The sequence below is a fragment of the Myotis lucifugus genome, unplaced genomic scaffold, assembly GCF_000147115.1.
Source record: "Myotis lucifugus unplaced genomic scaffold, Myoluc2.0 scaffold_236, whole genome shotgun sequence".
NCBI classification, from domain to species: Eukaryota; Metazoa; Chordata; class Mammalia; order Chiroptera; family Vespertilionidae; genus Myotis; species Myotis lucifugus.
The window spans coordinates 1,012,368-1,032,145 of record NW_005871284.1 but is presented as its reverse complement, the minus strand read 5'-3'; the positions used below and the strand labels follow the sequence as shown (position 1 = coordinate 1,032,145).

General features: G+C 43.0%; 1 protein-coding gene across 8 annotated transcripts in view; it reads right to left on the bottom strand.

Annotated features, from left to right (window-relative positions):
- The window catches only part of DLG2 (discs large MAGUK scaffold protein 2), a 1,152,012-nt gene that overhangs the window by 195,823 nt on the left and 936,411 nt on the right, over positions 1-19,778 (bottom strand). Inside the window, exon 1 of one of the 8 annotated variants that reach the window (XM_023762200.1) lies at positions 5,030-5,300. The exons of the other annotated variants lie outside the window; for them this stretch is intronic. The gene's annotated coding sequence lies outside the window, so the exon portion shown is untranslated. Of the gene's footprint in view, positions 1-5,029; positions 5,301-19,778 lie in introns of those variants that run through there. 8 annotated transcript variants of the gene reach the window in all.

Genomic DNA, 19,778 nt, shown 5'->3' with positions numbered 1-19,778 from the left:
CAACATACACAAAACTATTCTAATCCAATTCCGTATAAATATTTTTCTTCTCTTTTCTAATTATATAAATAATACATGCTCATTATAAAAGTTCCAAAGATACATAAAACATAAAAAAGAAAGTAAAAATATCAATGGGATTACCACCACCCAAGACATTCACTATTATGAGTTTTCAATGCAGGGGTTAAATATGCTTTATTTTGTCCTATTTGTGTTTAGTTTTATCTCCCTGTACCATCTAAACTACCACCTCTGGTTGGCAAAATAAATGTGCCTCACACCTTAGTCATCACAGAGTCATCATTTTAACTGCCATATTTTCAGATTGAACATTTAATGTAGACACACTACATGCTACATACCTTGTCAGATGTTTTCACATGGATGGCAGAATAGCTATTTACCGGGATATGAATTACCTCATTTACATCTTCCTAACAGCTCTGAGACAGGAATTACGAAACTTGGTTTACAGTTAAAGAAAGCAAGGTTGCAAGACTTGGTGATAGGCAATATTTGCCAAAATGCATTGTGCCTTTTCATTTAGAAAACTACTTTATGAAGCTAAGAGTGACAAAAACAAAAACAAAAATCACCCTGTTAAGTGCCTAACATCTTTCACTGCTTTTAAAAAATAAATAAAAAACTAAGAACTCCCTCCAAATCTCAAGATTCTTAGTAATTGCAGAGGTTTTGCTGCCTGGAACTCTTGGCTGTTAGTTCTCCTTAGGTGGGTCTTTGTCTCCAATACAACCGATGAAAGGAACCATTGGGAGAATGAAGCGTTGGACAGAAGAAGGGGCTGCAGTAATGACGGAAGGCCACACGAAGCCACTGGTTGCCACCTCTGCTTTTCATACCAGCTTGTAAGGCCGAGTCCCACTGGGATCCTTCAAGCAGCCTCCCATTAGTCCTTAGCACTCAGGGCTACAACTGCAATTTAAAGCTAGAGATAAGAAAGGGGCACCTGGAATTAGCAGTGGTCTCTCTGAGCAATTATACATTCAAATGGCATAAAAGACAAATGGCAGAAAGTTTGAATCAAGCTGACCCTAAGACCACCACTGTCGGTCTATGCTTCTGACCTGGAAAAAGGGCTAATGTCTATCTAGTCTTAATGAATCTGGCTGCTATCAATTCCAAAATGCTTTTAGTCTGAGATCTTTGTAGCTTTGACCTTTTTTACCCCCCAAATAATTTCTTTTGGCTTAATGGGGAAAGGTCAAAAGCAAAAACAACCAAAAACTCTACAAATCCAGCCTACTGAAATTTTAGCGTCACTACTATAAGATACAAGTAAACACTATTGAATGCAGAGTAGGGCTGTCTCTAACATTTTAGAGGCTCAGAGCAAAAACACAAGTGGAGACCCCAGATCTGGGCCAGCCCCTTTCTCTGCCATAGTTCCTTCCTACACCACAAAAAGCCTTTCATGCAGATGTGTGAACATCCCAACTCCCAGTAGTACTGATGATCCAACCCCATGCAAACAGCAGCCTCTCAGTTTCCCCTCCATACCCAGAAGTGGGCACACCATACAACTTCGGGAAATGGGCTCTGGATTGTTCGGGGAAGGCATTCTGGGGGCCTAGAGAGCAAGATCCAAATGTGCCCATCGCTTGGCTCGCAGACTCCTCTAGAGCCAGAGAGGCACAGAGGGAAGCTGCCCAGGTCTAAGGGGAAGTGCTGATTCAAGGTAACTTTTAGATTTTATCTGGAATGTGGTAGACTTATGACTGTTCATAATTTCATGTCTTTTCATACTCGATTGTACAATTTGGTGATAATTACAAAGATGGCTCAGGAAAATGTGATCTGGATTGGCACCGCTCAAAAATGAGAACAAACAAAATCCTTACCTTAATTTTTTATACCCCGTGAACCCGGATAGAGGTTAAATATGTGGGGAGAAGAATCAAAGCAGATATAGGACCAAGGTCCCCAAATGGAATCAGGGAGAGCTGGGCAATCCTACTGGAGAACTGCACTGCAGTGGTTACAGTGTCGGTTCTGGAATCACACGTGTATGAGTTCAATTTCCAGCACTGCCATATGTCTACTTAAATTAGGAGTATTTAGGCAAATGTTCTCCAATCTTGTTTCCTCATTTGATAATGGGAAGCAAAGAGAACCTATTTGATAGGGCTGTGATGAGCATTAAATGACAAAAATGCATGTGCAAACATTCAGTGCGACACCCGGCATGTAATAAATGATGTATGCCACCACGTACTTTAATGCAATGTCAGGGCTGGGGTTAGGGCAAATTATTGTTTAGCAAATAACTAGAAGGCTATGATATATGCTTTGGCATAAGCTTATTTTCAGACTTCCTTTTTGAAATCCAGACTATTCTTTGAATAATTATGTAAGGACTCTGGATGCCATTCTAAGAATTAGTTGAAAATGAAGCTGAAAGGCAACAATTATGTATTTACTAGGTTTCCCAAATAAAAAACAAACACAAAAAGAATTATCTAGCTGTAGGAAGTATATCTTGCTAACAAGAAAAAAATTTATATAATCTTCCTGTGTCATATTTCTTTCAAAACTAACATGAGAATGAGTTCAGTTATTTTACAAAATTCAACTTATAACAATAACGACTACCTTTTCTGGATCCCCTTTGTGCCAAACAGTGTCGCGTTTGTCATTTATCTGGTGAGATCTTCCTAACGCCCCCTCCCCCATTTTATAGATGAGGAGAGTGAGGTGAAGACCACAGGGACAAAAAGCCCTGCCCTTCCCATTGAGCACTGGGGGAGCCAGGACTCAGAACAAACCTCCCCTTCTCCCTCTCCCCCCCTCCCCCACCTCTGTCAAAGAAAATTACAAGTGTCACGTAGGCAGCGTGCTAGAGCTTCTTCGGCTTTTAATCCTTTTTGAGAGACACGTTTCTGCGTGTGTATGTGCTTTCTCAGAAGGTGCTTATCGCCGTTCCTATTTGCCTCGCTGTAAACTTAATTGAGAATAACTCATGCTAAATTTTCTTCTGTTGCTATAGAGTGATTCTCGGTGGGGTGGAGTAGATGGGAAAACCACCACTGAGCAAGAAGCAAGTAAGTTTATTGAAATTGGTACATTGGTTTATTTCTCCAGAAGACCACTCTGACTCAAAAACCAGACACTGCTGTGAAATAAACCACAGGCCCTGGCATATGTTCTTTAAACATGTGATACAATAAAACCCCAGGTAGAGTACATCGCAAAGGTACTTAAACTACATTGTTCTTGGCATCAAGATGTATTAACATTTTTAGGAACCTTCAGCTGTGTATCCTGGGCTGGCAGGACCATCAAATGCAGATGTGGGGTTATACCTGCGATGATTTGCTGATTTCCTACCTCAGTCATCCCTGCTGTAGCCCAGAGGCTTTGAGCTGAACATAAGACAAAAAGACATTTTACAGAGCCCTTGTGGGGCAGCCGCTGTAGAATAGAAACCGAGTCTCAGGTTACACACCTCTGAGTGCCAACCACAATATATCACTCCTCTGCTCTTGAAACAGAACTTATTCAGGGAAATGGAAAATATGGAAAAGCTATTTATGGACAAAAGAAATATGCCTGAAGAAATGTGTTCCTGGAAAAAGATATATCCCATATTCCCAATTTGCCAAGTTTTGAAGCAATCGGAAAGTATAGCAGGAAAGGAGAAATAACTTGATGGGAAGTGCTGTGTAGTGATGACCAAAATATTTACCTGGAGAAAGCAAAGAGCAAGCTAAGTCTCTGGTGGAAAAAAAAAGCAGACATTTCCCGCCCCTCTCCCCCCAAAGAGATGCTAAAATGAGTTGCTAATCTTGCGGATAAAGAGAATGTTCCTGTCAGAGGTACAGCTGCTACCGCTACAGAGAAAGTGCAATTATGTGTAAGGTAAACGCGTTGGGCAGACAGTTATGGGTTCGGAAGACAGGAGCTCCTTGCCAGTGAAAGAAAGCAAATGTCAACAAGCCAGACGTACTTGAAACAGTCAGAAAAATGTCTTGCTATTCCTCTCTGTATATAATATGCCATATGACACCACAGTTAAATCTGTTACTGCCAAAAAAAAGGACGTCAAGCTGTTGGTATCCAGGAGATTTGGACAGAGGCAAAACAACACAGCAGAAAGGAGTCCGCGCAGGCACAGCTTTCTTTCACTTCTTTCATCCCGAGGAGGAAATGACTTCCCACAGCGAGCTGACCCCCCGATAGTGGTCACCCTGCCTGAAGCCAGGACCTCACGCCAGGACCTGGAGCCCTGGAGCGTCCCCAGATAAGGACCGAAATGCAGCCTCAGGTAATCATTAATGGGAAAGGGAAATGAGAGAAAGCAGTCCCAAGTTACACAAACACAAGTCATGCCTTCTGCATTTGTCTGTCCTGCCCGTGCATTGCCTAGCTCTTTCTATAGCGATCAGATCAGCCTTTTCTCTCACCCTCTCTCCCACATCAACAGGCGTGCCAACTGCAAATCTCGGATTCTGATCCCATCCTGGCACAATGCAAAGACTACCACCACCATGCTGAGTTTCACAATAAAATCTCCACAATGGCAATTATTCACAACCCCTCGGTTCTGTTCACACAAAAGATTGCAATTGAATCTTGCCGTGCACAGGTTCAGCTCTGTGGGAGCTGGTTACCAGGCAAACTATCTGTTTTAAGATTTACCGAACCTGGGGGAGGGTATGGAGGGGGGGTTGGGGAGGAACAAACCACCCTGTACATACCTCCTTTTGGCAGCTAAGAAAAACAATTTCGTGACAAAGCTCACCCAACAAATGAAACCGACAGAATGAAACCTGAGAAACTTTAGCAACCGAAGAAAGCAGCCTTCCAAGGATCAAGGTGAATAATTGATTTGTCGGGTTTTGTTTCATCTTTTAAGCTAATTTTGCTCATGAAAGAGAATTGTGGAATTTGTCAGCAGCCCCAGCACGAACACACACTTCTGACAGCCACTGCATATTCCGAACTACAGATTCAATTGCCAAGCTTATTCAACAACAACCACGATTAGCTGCAAAGCCAGGGAACTTACCGAGCGCAAAATTATTGGAACAAAGCAGGGAGGAGGCAGGAGGCACTAAAGGCAGCTTCCCCGTCTCCTTGGTGCCAGTTTCTCCTGTCTGCCGTCCGGTTCACACTTGCCTTTATAACTAAGACTCCGACAGAACTCACTGGCGAAACCTGATGAATTATAAAACAGCCCCTCCTAGATTCTCATATTTTACATCACAGGGGGTGACCATGTAGCATCCGCGCTCCCTGGGTGCATATATTTCCTTGTAACTCATCCTGATAAATATATCAGCCTTAGAAGCAGATACAGTAATTGGTTTTTGGGATGTGCCTGCATTAACCAATCAGATGCTTTCCCACCACGGAACCCTACCCCCACCTTTCCCTAGTGTTCCCCCATACCTTGTTAAGGTGGATCCACCCAACCCAGTGGGGGGCAGGCAAAGATGGCAAAATGTGGAGGAAAGCCCCTGCATCTCAAATGAACCCAGAGCGAGGTGTCAGGGTGTCGTACTCAGGGTTAATTCTCCGAAGAGTCCTGTAAAGATCAGCCCTCATATTTGCATACCATGTCACAATACACCAAACACTTCCACTCCTCCTGAGCCTCCCAGCAACCAGGAGGTAGCAGCAGCGCTACAGTATATGTGAGCCTGCAGAGCTCAGGGAAGTTAAGTGACTTTGCCCAGTGGTCACAGGGATCAAGGGATGCAATCAACCTGCTCACTGTGCGGATGAGGAACCTGCAGCGAGAGAGATAAAGTAACTTGCTCAGGTCACACAGTTTCCAAGTGTGATTGGAGCCTGAACCCGAACCCAGGTCTTCTGATGTCAAGACCAGTGTCTGTCTATCTGACCAGGCGACCTCTAGAGCACAGAAGCCCTGAGAAAGGAAGGCATGCAGGAAGCAGAAACAGTGTCACCGGTGGACAGAGACCAGCAACAGGCAGGCTGCAGGGAGGAAGAGCAGTGCCTGAGCTATCTGCTTCCTCTCTCCAGGTCAGCAACACCTCTTCAGATATCAACACTAGCAAACCTGTTTTTAGTAACCACAGCTACTATCGAGCCCTTCCCATGTGCCTGGCAGTGTGCTAGGTGCTTAGACCCGTTTAACCTTCAAAACATCCCTAGGAGGCAGGTGAAGAAACAGATTCAGAGGGAGAGGTGGACAAGTCCCAGCAGGACCACAGCGGCTAAGTGGCAGGGCTGGAACCGACTCCAGACAGCCTGGTGGCCCAGCCCACACTCAAACACACCATCCTCTCCCAAGCAGAGCTTCACATCAGCTGTCCAAGGCAGGTGAGCAAAGCGAGCAGACGGATTTACAATGGCTTTAGGAGAAATTATAGAAAGATCAGAGGTTCTGAACCACACAGACGTGTTCAAGCCCTGGCTTTGTCACTCCCTGCACAGCCCCTTTAGCTCCCCGTTCACCGAGGATTCGCTCCTCACTAGTCAGGATCTGCTCACTGTCGCCCAGGGAAGACCTCCCCAACATCCCGCAGAGCACAGCATCCTCCATCCCTCCAGCATGCTCTACTGTCTTACTGCACTTTGTTCTTACTTAACAGTACTTACCGCTACTTAAACTTACATTCAATTTATTTGTTTATTTTATGAACTTTTGCTTCCCCCATGACAATGTACGCTCATGAGACCGAGGCTCTTGTCTGTTTTGTCCATGGCACTCAAACAGGGTCTTCCACATAATAGCTATTTAAAATACTTACTACTAAATGAACGTGTTCGAAGGCCATTTCTTGACTACTTAGTGGGACATTTTAGTCCCTTAGTCCGGTGGTGATGACCTCCCCGCGACAACATGCCTCTGGCTGAGGCCTTCCTTCCTCCCTCCGCAGAAGGAAGGAGGAGGCACAAGAAGCGCCTGGAGCAGAGCCCTAGTTCCCACTTCATGGACGTGAAAGGCCCGGGATGCTGTAAAGTCACCTCCGCCTTTGGCCACGCACACGCGGTGGGTTTGTGTGTTGGCTCTGTCAGCCTCCAGGAGGGAGAGCAAGGCTGACAGAGGGGGCTCCTTCAGAAGGAAGCAGCACTCACAGCTCCTGGATGAAGACGAGCGGGGAATCGTCCCAATAAACACATTATGGATTAAAAAATAACCCAAGACACAGAAAACACCCCTTACATTACACTCTGGTACTTTACAATGTATTCAGCTTCTCCAATAAATGACTTGGATACAACAATGCCCATAATTCCATGAGATTGGTCAGCGGTGTGGGTTACCTTGTATCCCTCCTAGTACTCCTATGTTGCAGTCCTAACCCCAATACCTCAGAACCCCCCTGCATTCAGAATGCGAATTTATTTTGGAAATGGGTTTGTGGCAGATGTAATTATCAAGTGAAGAAGAGGTCAGACTGAAACAGAGTGAGTCCCTAATCCATGACTGGTGTCCTTGTAAAAGGGGGACATGTGAACACAGACATGCACACAGGGAGAAGGCCATGTGAAGACTGAAGTAATGCTGACACAAGCCAGGGAGCCAGGCAAGAGGCCTGAAGCCGACGATTCTCTAGCACAGTGGTTCTCAACCTTCCTAATGCCGCGACCCTTTAATACAGTTCCTCATGTTGTGGTGACCCCCAACCATAAAATTATTTTCGTCGCTACTTCATAACTGTAATTTTGCTACTGTTATGAATCGTCATGTAAATATCTGATATGCAGGATGTATTTTCATTGTTACAAATTGAACATAATTAAAGCATAGTGATTCATCACAAAAACAATATGCAATTATATATGTGTTTTCCGATGGTCTTAGGCGACCCCTGTGAAAGGGTCGTCCGACCCCCAAAGGGGTCGCGACCCACAGGTTGAGAACCGCTGCTCTAGCACCTTCAGAGGGTCTGTGGCCTTGCTGACAGTCTGATGTCAGACTTCTGGGCTCCAGAACCCAGAGACAATACATTCTGTTGTTCTAAGCTACCTAGTTTGCGGTACTTGGTAACAGCAACCCTTGAGTCTTAACAGATGTTATCCTCATCTAACAGGAGGAAACTGCAGCCCAGAAAAGTTGAATAATTTGTTCCAGGTTGCACAGCTCAGAATTAACCCGATATCTGCAAGACCTCAAGGTCCACATACAGCGGCATTCGTGGTTCCTGGAGACTGGTCCCTGACCCTTGTTGTTCCTGAGGCAGGATGAGAAATGTAGGATGCAGTGATTTTTCATCAAGTTAAAATGACCTTTTTAAATAAGGTTATGTCCTTTCTGCTCTTTGTTTTTTCTTCTGATTGCTTTTGCTATTAGGCTGTCTTTTTATTTCTGACATGATGAGAATAGACAGTAGCTTTTTGTCTTGTTTTGGTTTTGTGCTTTTTAAATGACCTTTATTTTACTGACAAGATAAAAAGCTGGCCATTCTATTGACCTATACAATTTATTCTGAAATGTTTCTGGTCTATGAAATGTAGACATTTGGGAACAACTGTTCTAATGTTGCCTAAATGCTGTCCATTTTCAACAATAAAGAGAGGCTTCACCTGGAGACCCATTTGATGGTGGAAAAGAATGTTTCTCTCTCAATGAGCTGAAAAGGCCCCTCCCTGCTCATATATAAAATGCCTGTCTAGTGGTCACGATTTCTCACGCAACAAATTCATGTAATTCAAACAATATTCATTCATAACTGAATTCAACAAAATTCAGGCTTTTTCTTTTCAAAATTCAGCCCTGCCCCACTCCTTCTCCCCTCTTTCTTAATGAAGATTTTCTGTTTCAGTGACATTCTTGCCTCACTTTTGACTTGATCCATTTCCTTTTGGGTTCAAAACCTGTGGGTTTGTGCAAACGTCTGAGGATTACATGCAATCACCTCTGTTAAGTATCTAGAACATCGCAAAAGCTCTCAGTAAATGCTAGTTCCCTTCAAAGAAAGCAGTAGAGCTTTATGTATCCAGGAGGGAAATAGCTTTAGGGCCAAAGGAAATTTAGAGCAATTGGATGACTGGCAAGATGAGCCAACCTGGGGAGTATTCGTGACCTTTATCCTTTTGCTGAGCACTCAGTAATCCATAAGACAAAGCACGGAAATTATGATAGTCTATGTTTTATGAATTTATGTTCATGAATATGTATGTATTTATATATGTGTACACATATAAACATATAGATAGCTAATGATAAACCATATGTATCATTAATATTAATTTGATTGCCGAGAGTATGTGTACCCTGTTCAGTTTCTGAGAAACCCAAAAGGAAAAAGCCTTCATACATACAAGAGTTTGTTTTCTTTGTTTTCCCATTATCTGGTCCCCTATAATCTAATATATACCCACCAATTTGTCCTAGCCTGGGAAAACTTAGTAAAAGCAAACTTCAACCCATCTATTTGCCAAAGTTATCTCAGACTCCAAATCAGGAAAGAGGAATTCCTTCCTTTCATGAGTATTTATGAGGGCCTATTATATCCACACACTGTATTATATTGTTGGACGCCAAAAGAACAACGCAGTCAAGGTTAGATTTTTCTGTCCCCCAAGTGACTATCAATCCAGGGAGTAACAAGGAGATCATAGCTAACTACACAACTATGTAGCATATTTTATGAGAACTTTCATTGAGGTGCTATAGATGCTCAGAGGAAGGGCATCCAACCTGGTTTTGAAGAGGTGAGGTCAAGAAAGCTTCCTGGAGAAGGTGATGTCTAAGCTAGGTCTTGATGGGTGACTAGGAGATATCCAATTAAGAAGGAGCCATCCAATCAGAGTTAGAAGCATGTGATGTGCAAAAGTCTTGGAGGCAAGGAGTTGATCATGAATCTCTGGGGGAATGGACTTATACCAATTAATAACCTAAATACATATGATAGAAAAAGACTAACTTCAGAGTTTTTAGGAATACCAGAAAATACTCCTTTTTCATGAACTTCCTCAAATGCAATAAAGGCTGAAGTGGAAAATGTCATGCTTTATAGATAGTCAGTCCTGATATTCAAGCTGACCTTTGCAAGTTGCTTAACTTTGCTGAATTGAGCCTCGGTTCCTCTTCTGTAAAATAAGGATAATATCTCATACAGCCATTGTGTTATTATGAAATTAGAAATGTAAAATATATTGCTTCTTGCCTGCCACAAAATAGATGCCAAAGAAAATGTTAACTCATGTCCTAAAACTGTGTTATTGTGAGTAAGAACGTACAACGCTCATCCTAATTCTTGTTTCCCATTAGGATACTTTTATTTGTCTTCCTTGTAGACCTGTTGTCTCAAAACTTTGACTACTAACTTTATTATTTTAAAAAATTTAAAGCACAACCCCCCTTTATCTAAATATTTCAGACACATTTATAAACTAGAGGCCAGGTGCACGAATTTGTGCATGGGTGGGGTCCGGCCAGCCAGCCCCAGGGCCGATCGGGCTGGGCTGGCCAGGGGGAAGGGATGGAGGAGGTTGGCCAGCTAGCCCCAGCCCCTGGTCGAACTCCTGGTCGAGGGGACAATTTGCATATTATCTTTTTATTATATAGGATTGTAGGATGTACAACCACAGTACCACAGTACTATGGTACAGTATGTACATTATAAAACATATATCAAAACAGAAATTTAAAGGCTGAGATGAGAAATTAATATAGAGAGAAGGATTGTCACCTTAAATACTCTTGGGATCATACACCCACTTTAGAGAATACTAAGAGCTGCTGGAGATAAAAGACCTAATCTAATTTATTCATGGAGCACCTAGCAGCACAGACCAAGTACTAAAGAAATGTCAGGAATTGAAGAGGCAAGGCCTGGACATTAGAACGAAAAAACAAAAAACAAAACTGGGTGGTCTACTAATGTCACTACCTCTTCAAAACAGTTTTTATATTTTAAATTTTAATATATATTTTAATAATAAAAAAAGTTTAATATAGTAGAAATGTTAAGCAACCAAAATGAAACTGCCTCCCTTCCAAGTAGAGATGTAATATATTTCTTTTTTTAAAGGGCTAGTAGTAATAATAACTACCATTTGCTGAGTACTTATAAAGGGCAGACACTATGATTATTACTTTACATGTACTTTCTTATTTGGTTCTTAGGATAATCAGGGTACCACTGCAGCTTTCTAGAAGGCATCAAACATATTTTGGTGTAAGTTGGGGGTCCATAAACCATGGCCTGCAGGCCAAATTTAGCCCATTGTCTATTTTTTTATATTCTATAAACCAAGAATAGTTTTCATTTTAATTGGTTGAAAAAAATAAAAAGTCTCTTATGGCATGACACTATTATATAATATTCAAACGTCAGTGCCCATAAATACGGTATTATTGGAACACAGCCATATCTATTCATTTAGTATTATCTATGGCTGCTTTAACAGACAACAGCAGAGTTGATTAGTTACAATAGAGAGTTGATTAGTTGTAATAGAGACCATATGGCTCATAAAACCTGAAATATTTATTATCTGGCCTTACATGTTTACAATATGCTGACCCCTAGTGTGTGTGAGAGGAGCCCACTGGAATGATGCACGTTGCAGCTCGCATGGTTGTAAACCATGGCCCAGATAACAATCCTGTACGGAAATGGAGGCTCAAAGAGATGAAGTCACTAGTCATGTAATTAGGAAGTGGCAGAACCAGAGACTTCCAGGACAAAAGTTTAAGACTGGAATACGCCCTTAGTCCTACAGAGAGTTCAGGTCCTTTTTCTCTGATGACCTCCTCTGGCTACATGGCTTAGCCAGCCACTGCCAATATCATCTCCCACCGCCTCCAGGGTCCTCTCTGTGCTCTCATGCCCAGGGTTTAATATTGTTATGGCTAAGGACAGGGTAGAGTGGAAAATGGGGTCAATGGAACAAAAGCACAATTCACTCCTTTATAACTGCCTCCTTGAGTCTCTCAAATACACAGTTGGCCCCTGAGTATGGCTGAGCTGAGAGTGATGAAAAGGACATGTGATGGAATGCTGGAAACCTCATTACTGGCTTGTTGCCTACAGAAACTCAGCCAGCTTATCTTCTCTCCCAAGGAACTTCTAACGTACACTGGCTCAGCTGGTTCCTTCCAGGTGCCTATAACAAGCTGCTCTGCCCAGCTGAGATCAGAAGTTGAGAGGCCAGGCTCTGCATATGCTTTTCTAGCCTGGAGAATAGGTCTCTTTTTTCCAATCCTCATTGTACCCACGCCTACTGGGGTCTCAGTCACTCCTGGGTTGTAATCTGGATGCTGTACAATGCAAGTCACAATAACGTCTTCCTGGACAGCATCCTGGAGGCCTAGATACGTTGACTTAATTTCTGTTTCACTTCTGAGCAAGAACAACTAACAGTGGCAAGGCAGCTACTATGCAAAGTTATAAGAACAGCTTTCATGTAAATGAATCTCATTGAACCCTCCTAGCATGCAGAGATCCATTATTCCCATTTTATAGAGAAAGACACTAAGACTCAAGAGGAATTAAGCAGCACATATGTTGTATGCACCTGGTGAGTGGTAGGTCTGGACTTCAAGCCCAAGCTCTCTTACTAAATAAATATCTCTGAAGTCTCCATGAAGAAGTCAGTGTTGTGGTTTTTTGGTGATTTTTTTTTTGTGTGTGCCATATTATTTATTAAAAAACAAGCAAACAATCACCCCTTCCATTCCCTTCCCCAAATCATGGCATCATTATTCTTTATAATTGGGATATGGCATAAAAATAGTCCCACAGTCTCTGGCCAAAGGAGAGTTAAAGACAACCTTTGGACATCATGAGAAAGAAAATAAACTTCTATTGTTTTTAAATCATTATTCATATTGAGAGTTGATTATAACAGGAGCTCGTATTATTATAACAAATACATCATTGTTGCAGTTTTAACTCTTCCAAATGATCTGAAATAAATTAACTGTGGATTAGCTAACCATGCTGGGCCTGGGGGTCCTGAGGACATACAGGAAAGGATGTTTGGCAAATGCCACTATTTTTCTAATACTGTCAAATAGTTGTTGAACAGACTGGGGAGAGTACACAGCTCCTAATTAACTTTCAACCTGGGGAAGCTGAGTCCTTGTTCTGCCCTCCAGTCCTTGCAGGAAGGGCCAAGTGAACAGCAGGCAACATGCCATCAGACCAGGAGCAGTGTAGGGTGGGGGGAGAACTCGGGCAGCTCTGTGACTGCAGCTCTGCACTTCCCTCCTGCTCTCCTTCGTGGAGGACATGTACCCTGCCGCCTTCTCCTTTGATCAAAGGGAAAACAATACAAATCAAAGGGGTGACCCAACCAGATTCTGCTCCATGCTCGTCGCTCAGTGCTTCCTAAAGCAGAATCCTTCCTGCTCTAAATGTGGGAGGCAGAGAGAGCTATTAGCTCTCCCGGTGAGTAACGCCAAAATATTTGATTATTGTTGTCTCTCCCTCAGACAGAAGCTTCACTGTCAGAAGTAAAAGCTCTGAGTCATGCTTTAGAAAAGGTGAACAGAGGATAGGCAATCACAACGAAAGGTGGCCGAGTGGAGAGGGATCTGTCCCTGGGGCAGGGGTCTAGGTTTATGATCCCCTTTCCTCTGTCAGATGTGGCCAACCAGGCCTTTGTGGTCTTTCTCACAGGGGACGCTGTGAGGACAAGTGGTCTCATGTAAAGTGAAGGTGCATTCAGATCTTATAAAAATAGCGAAGGATTCCCAAGTATTTGCTGTTAAGTCCTCTTATATAGCTTATTTAATCTTCTCAACAGCTTAACAGGCTTATTGCATAAGTATTATTATTAGCACCTCTTAGGAGGTAAGGCAAGTGAGCCCCTGAGAGGTTAAACAACGCAGCATCCCATGGTCACTCAGGTGGTAACCAGCAGGGCTGGGACTCTAACAGGCACCTGGTAGATGCCAAAACCCCACATCTCTAACCACCACACCCTTCCTGACTCTGAAGAAATGAAATGTATTACCAAGGTGAATGGTTCCTTTTTTCTTGCTTTCTTTTTTTAATCCTCACCTGAGGATATTTTTCCATTGATTTTTAGAGAGAGTGGAAGGGAGGGAGAGAGGCAGAGAGAGAGAAACATCGATGTGGGAGAGACACATGGATTGGTTGCCTCCTATACACACACTGATCAGGGCCGGGATCGAGCCTGCAACCGAGGTACATGCCCTTGACCAGAAATTGAACCCGGGACCCTTCAATCCACAGGCCAATGCTCTATCCACTGAGCAAACCCGGCTGGGGCTGAATGGCTCTTTTACTGAAGAATGCAGGATGCCCAAAGCCAGGATGCCTATCCTTGCTCATTGCGTAGGCAGAACATCCTACAAGGCTGCCTGCGTTCAGGCATATGAAGTACCCAAGAGAATAATGAAACAGATAGGAAAAGGGAAGAACAAAGGCCATTGTCCTGGGCCCAGAGACTAGCCTGCATAAACATGATTCATAAAGTCACTTCCAGACTCAGATCTCATAGATTTCCAATATCAGATCATTGCCGGTAGACATGTGAACTTTCAGCTAGAAAGCACATCTTGCTGAAAATAGCTTCCCTCTCCCAGCACCAACTCATAAAGCAAGAAACCAGAATCTGAATTTCTCTCTGCGTCCTCTTTGCCAGGCAGTTCCTTTTTTCCTTCAGCCTCACGGTCCCATCGTTTCTCTTGTTTCTCCTTAGTATGCTCTCTTAATTCAGATGGAGCTGTAACATTGCGGCGCTAGCTCCGAAGCCCAGGGGACTCGCATCATAAATAAATGAACAAATGAACAATTCAGCAATTGGTAAGTCAGGCAGGAATGAGTTTAACAACTGAGCTGGAAAAATAGCTGAACATCTACTCCCTGATGAAAGATCTGAAGGCGACCCAAGTGTTCTTCACCTAACGGGTAACTACACTGACTTCTTGCAGTCAATCAGGGCTCGAAGAGAGAGAAGTCATGGGAAGGCAGGCTCAGAGAGCTCAGTGGCCCTCCAGCCACTTTGCATTACCACTATGCTGATACATTATCCCACGGTGGCTGTGAAATATTTGTTCACCGCCTATAAAAGCACGACATTTTAAGTGCCACTTTTCTTTAAATATAGTCTTCCATTAAGTCTTACATAATTCAACTATCATCCCATGTGAGAGGCTTAATTTAAAGACAACCCTAAGTTGAGTGAATTCCTTGTGAAGGGTTATGGAAGTTATATGTAATCCAGAAAGTCTGCTGTGTAATGGAGTGTCTATTATATGCCTGACCAACTGCCAGGTTCTGGGAACACAAATATGAATAAGACCTAACCCCTGTCTTTAAGGAGGTCATGGCCTCCTCAGAGAGAGATGAATTCAAAAACGAAGTGAAAGAAGTATTATAGGAATTAAGGTAGAAGGAAGTACATGAGGTGCTTAGCGATCAGCTCCAATGAGGGAGGGAGCATGTGTGTGTGTGTGGTGGGGGGGTGGGGGGGCGGGAAGTGGGGAGGGGACAGAGGACAGAGATGGAGGTTCAGTAAAGGAGACTCTTATATGTTTACACAGAAGACCCTAGAAGCTGCTGTCTACCAAGGAGACAGGTGAAGGTGATGTTCTGGGCAGAGAGAGCAGGAAGAATGGAGGCAGTTGTGCTAAGTGGCATAACAGTGAAGGTTAGGGTTAGTGCAGACCCTTGAACCTGGCTGGGAAACAGGCTCAGAGGGAGAGAAATGAGAGGCAGGCCTGGGCGTCATGGGTCAGATCCTTCTCTGCCGTGTGGGTCATGTGAAGGAGTGTGGACTCTATCCCCCATGTGGTGGGAACATCTGAAGGACTTTAAAAACCATGATCCGATTTGCACTGTAGAAGATCACCGTGGCAACCATGTGGAGGCCGAGCTGGAGGTGTTAGGGCTGGCAGCGGAGCAAACGGAGAAGTCAGGAGGAGTGCAGCGTCCAGGTGGGAGGGATGAGCCTGATCTCAGGCAGCATCCGTGGGGATGTAAAAAAATGAAAAGGGGGCAGATGTTAGGAAGGTAGAAATATGGGTTGGAGGTGATGAAATCTGGCTCTAGTCACCTTTGGAGCACTCTCTTTATGAGTCCATCCTTCTCTGGACATGTTTCCCAACTTGTTTGGTGAGAGGGCAACCTTGTGTGACTATATGAGAAGACTCTTTATTCATGTGTTTGGTTATTATTCATTCATAAGCAAGTCAGTCAATCAGGAAAGGCACTCATTCCTTGATTCATAGGTTTTGGGGGTCTTGCTATGAAAAAGCAAAATGCTAGTACAAAGAGCTCAACCAAGGGAAAGATGAAACTTGAAGACCACAAGCATTTGCTGATCATGCCTCAGGAATAAAATGTGCATCAAAATGTACTATAGAAAATATGAAAATGGAAATGATCAGTGCATGGTCTCTGCTCTCTGGGAGGGAAATGCAGCAGCCTGTGATTAATTCCATTCAATAAATACTAACGGAATGCTTATGTGCAGAGTATTATGTCTACCACAGTAAGGAGACAGAGGAATAAGACACGGTTCCTGATATTTGTCAGTCACAAATGGAAGAAGTATCATTGCTATTAGAGTTGCAAAGCACTGTGGGAGCCCAGAGATAAGAGAATTTGTATCAAGTCCATCTTTAATCTTTGCCACAGCAAACAGAAATATGAATGCCCTTTTTTTCTGTGAGTCAAGACTGCCAATAGTTCCCTTCATGACAGCACAGGAAGCAAAAAGTTACTCACTTTAAACAAAAAAGAACTTTTTATGGAGGAAGTCCTATATAAGGTGTTCCATGTAAGAGCAATAGACATGCTCTTTGCTCTCAAAGGAATCACAGGTTCATAACACTTTGTATTTTGGGAGGAGGAAACAGACAAGGTTGGGTTCTATTCTTTCTATGAAGCAACCCAAAGTTGCCTTGAACAGTGCCTAGTATGTAGTAGGTGCTCAATAAATGTTCAAGAAAAGTGAACATTATCAAATTTGTTAAAGAAAGAAAATGGCCCTGGGTGGCGTGACTTCGTTGGTTGGAGCATCATCCCGTGAACCAAAGGGTCACAGGTTCAATTCCTGGTCAGTGCACATACACAAGCTGTGGGTTTGATCCCCAATCGGAGTGCATACAGGAGGCAACCAGTCAATGTTTCTCTCTCACATCAATGTTTCTCTCTCCCTCCCTCCTTCTTTCTTCCTGTCTCTAAAATCAATAATAAAAATATCAAAAAATAACAGAAAAAATAATTTTAACAAAACACAGAAAATGAAGTTGACTCTAAAATAATGACACATACTTGATATTTAATTATACAAAGAATTCACTCAGGAGAAATTATTTTTATGTAAGAAGTCATTAGTAATTAATCAAACCACAGGCAACTGGCTTGTTGTAATATTAATTCAAACAAGGTTTCTAAGCAGACAGTCTACATTCCCAAAGTCCTGGGAAGCAGATGGCATCTAATTAGCTTTAAGAGGCTTTGATTGACCACTTGGTTCTTTGAGGCAGGGTGAGTTCAGATTTTGGAGCTCTCCTTCAAACAAATTAACTCCTAACAACTTAAAACAAGTGGTTTCTAAATATCTAATTTGGAAAAACCATACTTGGGAATGGTCTTGCTTAGAAAGAATGGAGTGTGTTGAGGATATGGAAGGGGAATTTCATTAGTAGCCTGAGACAAGTTGCTGACTTGACAAATGAAATAACATATGTAGAAAGCTTTGCAAAAAACATTTAAAGGTGCTAACAATTCAAGTGGAATTAAAATAAGAGCATGTACAACATTTTTATTTTTATTTTTTTTCCTGAACAGAAAGGTGCAGAGCATTGAGATCCAGCTGGTAAGAATTATGACATTGAATTTAAGAACTTTGACCACTAAGAAATGATTCTAAATAACTTGCTATAGACTTGGCTCATGAACTCTGCAGAGGTGCGGAGGTGGCCACCATGCTGCCTACCATTGGTGAGAGGAAACTATAGTAAGACAGTGAGGGGCTTTTGGTCACAGGCTGGCTTGGGTTGATATCTGGCCTCTGCCATTTGCTAAGATGTTATGACTTTGAACAAGTCACTTACCCTCACTTAAGCCTCAATCTCTGCAAATGAAAATACTCATGCCTATTTTATAGGGTGATTATGGAGAGTACAAGAGATAATACATGTAAAATGCTTATTACAGTACCTGGCATATAACAAGCATGGTAACTATTAATATTATAATTAGGGTTAATGAAAGAAAAATGTTCTTCCCAAAATTGGCTAAAATCCTTGTTTCAAAGATTTCTGAGACTGAAAAAAATTATGGATGATGGATTTGCAGAAATGAGAGTGGGTGTTTCATTTTAATATAATTGTAACGTGCTGAAGAACATAGCAGAATCTTGTGCCTATCACAAACCCTTTCTCATAGTGAAATTATTTTGTGAGTGAACCTGGGCTGTATGTAGAGCATCTTATTAACTACTAGAGGCCTGGTGCATGAAATTCGTGTACTGGGGGAGGGGTCTCCCTCAGCCCAGCCTGCACCCTCTCCAATCTGGGACCCCTCGGGGGATGTCCGACAGCCAGTTTAGGCCCAATCCCTCTCACAATCCAGGACTTCTGGCTCCCAACCACTCGCCTGCCTGCCTGATCGCCCCTAACTGCTTCTGCCTGCCAGTCTGATCACCCCCTAACCACTCTCCTGCCAGCCTAATCAATGCCTAACTGCTCCCCTGGCAGCCCAGTCACCCACAGCTGCCCTCCCCTGCAGGCCTGGTTCCCCGCCCCCAACTGCCCTCCCCTGCCAGCCATCTTGTGCCCACATGGGGGCAGCCATCTTGTGTGAGGGTGTGACAGTCAATTTGCATATTACCTCTATTATATAGGATGTTCTTCAATGTGCCATTGGTATCATGAGTCTCCTTTGAATTGTATTTAATAATTTAATACAAGGAACACTAGCCTGCAAGGATCTTGATTTGAATCTCACATCTGACAATGAAAATATGAGCTCTGGCAAAACAAAATCCTTGCTGAGCCTGTTTCCACAACTGTAAAATAGGGATAACAATTGTACTTAGCGTGATTTTTAAAGATTACATGAGTTCATTGTCATCATCATCACTGTTTTTGCCAAGTTCTGGCAGCCTTTACTAAATTACCTCACCCTTACCACATCCTATCTTGCCTTTCAGAAGTGTGATTGTAAAGTCAGGGTCTGCAGCCAAAAGTTCAGAATCAGCCAACTGGGATCAGTTGAGGTGACAGGCAGAGAGCTGATAAATGATGATCAAAATTCTCAGTAGCTCCTGATGCTTAAACAATAGCTGGGTCTTTGACAGGTGGACAGTGGTCTGCAGACAGAAGTCTAGCAGGGCAGGGGGAAAGTTCTGAGTAATACAAACATCAGAAAATTGGGACTTGCAGTCAAATCTCAAGTTTCTAAGGCTATCACACATAACTACTCCCAAGACATCTAGAGCAAACATCTAAAGAATCCCAATAAAGGCAGACATGAGCAAAGGGAGAGGACCCCAAATGTGTCAAATGGGTTGAAGGGATGGAGAGGAGAAAACACAGCACATCAATATGCTCTACTTAAAGCAGTACCCACAAGGCTCTGAGCAGAGCATTAGGGAGGAGATATGAAAGGGAGCAGAACGACAGGACAGCTGAACTGGGGGGGGGGAGGAGGGGGAGGGAGTTGCACGGGTGGGGGGGTGGAATGTGGCCTTTCTTTGTCAGATGACCTTCAGATTTCTGTGGCCTCTGGGGGAATTCTTTTACTTTTTCTTGAGTTTAAGAAAGTATTTAACCTTCTCTGCCCTGGGTTTCATCTTTAAAATGGGAATAATAAAAGTATGGCACACTTACATTGGCAATGACATACTTG